We start from the raw sequence: 1,963 nt of genomic DNA, 5'->3' as shown, positions 1-1,963 counted from the left end.
CCATGGAAGGCTGTGAGGGTATGGGACAGTGATGGGGATAGCAGTCGTGAGCCAGCAGGGCAGAGCAGACAGATGGGCCTGGACTTTTCTACCTCTTTCTGTTTTCCAGGCAACTGTTACTGAAATATGGAAGCATGGGCTGGGTGGAGCTCTGGCCCTCAGCTCCAAGTCACTGCTCTGAGCAGGTCTGTCCCCAGCAGCAGGGTGGGTCAGCTGGGTTTGTAACAAGGTAGAGGGGAACTCTGAGGAAGTTCAGGGTCTCTCAGAGACCAGCAGACTGGGGCACATCCTGGTGCAATGTCACGCACTTAATTTTATTTTCTGATGTATTTAAATCCGCAGGAAGCAGGAGCTGTGACTAAAGCAGTAAACCCTCAAGTATAAAAACTAGTAAGTGGATCAGCACAGAACGGGGTTCAGTTGTGCTCTCTAAAACTGTTGTTAGAAGACAATGAGAGAAGAGAAACTGAGCTATCATCTCGTTTCAGAACTGGATACTGACTGTTTCTTATGCTGCTCGGTGACATCAGTTTCCACTACCTGATTATACACTGAAAGTATAATTAATTGATTTGTAAATCTACATGCCCTTGAATCTTTTTGCATGGAATGACCTTCAGATGAGGAAAATCTGCAAATGCAATCATATTTTAACAAACTTCTGGTTCTTTTAACCTGCAAGGTTTAGCATAAAGAAATACCTGTTACCTCTTTTTGCTGCAGAAGCCAACACTGCGTGTGTGTGCATGTAGAATGTGGAGTTGAGACATATTTAGTTGAACTGGGACCGAATTAATATTCTAGTGTGTGTGCACCTACAAAGAGAGAGAACAGTCAATTTTAGAAACTTAAGATGTAATATTTTATTTATCCCAGAGGCATTAATCAACATGAGATCAGATTCCTTGGAATACACAGCTTGAGTGAACGCCTTTAACAGCCTTCTTACAGGTAGCTTTTCAGTGTTACATTTCTGAGTTGCTAATAAAAAATCCTACATTAGAAGCTGATTCCTTACCTAATTCCTACTCTCTGGATAAAAGATAATGGATAGCGAGGGCATTCTCTTTTAGGGCCTGATTTATTACCCAGAACAGAATAAACGTTAGCTCTCTGCTGATGTGACAATTGTGACAGCTGGAGGGGTCTGGAATGAAAGGCTGAAGCCTTAAATAAGCCTTTCAACGAGCTTATTACAAGGATGTTCATTAAACGCACAGCCTCACTTTTCAGTGCACCAGATAGCTCCTGCAGCGTACACGCTGGAAACCTGTACGTCGTAGTACGAGAGCTGGGCTTTACATGCTAATGGCTGGTTCACCGTTAGCCAGTTGTTGCTGAGTTGAAGATTTATAGGAAGTATAGCGCGTGATCTGACTATTTATCATGACTCATAAGCTTCCTCTCTCCTAGGTTTGTAAGTTTAGGTTGTTTACAGATGCTTCGCGCAGCATGTGTCACTCTCTGATGGTCCTTTCCAACAGGTATGACTTTGTTCAGTGGCAGCAGATTAAAAGGCAGAATCTCTACATTAGAAAGTATAGAAAATGCTACCAATGGCACCTAAGCAAATCTCGCCTGGGAGTTGTAGAATTCCTACAGACATATGTTCCTTCAAGGCAGATTATTTTCCCATTCCATGCTAGCCTCATCTTGAGTACTGTGTTCACTTCAAAGTGAGGGCCTCTCACTTCAAGAAGGACATTGAGGTGATGGAATGTGTTCAGAGAAGGGCAATGAAGCTGGTGAAGGGTCTAGAGCACAAATCCTGTGAGGAGCAGCTCAGGGAACTGGGGTTGTTTAGCCTGCAGAAAAGAAAGCTGAGAGGAGACCTTATCTCTCCCTACAACCACCTGAAAGGAGGTTGTAGAGAGGTGGGGGTTGGTCTCTTCTCCCATGTGACAAGTGACAGGATGAGAGGAAATGGCCTTAAGTGGCATCAGGGGAGATCTAGGTTAGATAC

This window comes from Buceros rhinoceros, unplaced genomic scaffold (genome assembly GCF_000710305.1).
Source record: "Buceros rhinoceros silvestris isolate BGI_N320 unplaced genomic scaffold, ASM71030v1 scaffold11193, whole genome shotgun sequence".
Taxonomy (NCBI): Eukaryota; Metazoa; Chordata; class Aves; order Bucerotiformes; family Bucerotidae; genus Buceros; species Buceros rhinoceros.
The sequence above is the reverse complement of the archived record's forward strand: the minus strand, read 5'-3'. Positions refer to the sequence as shown.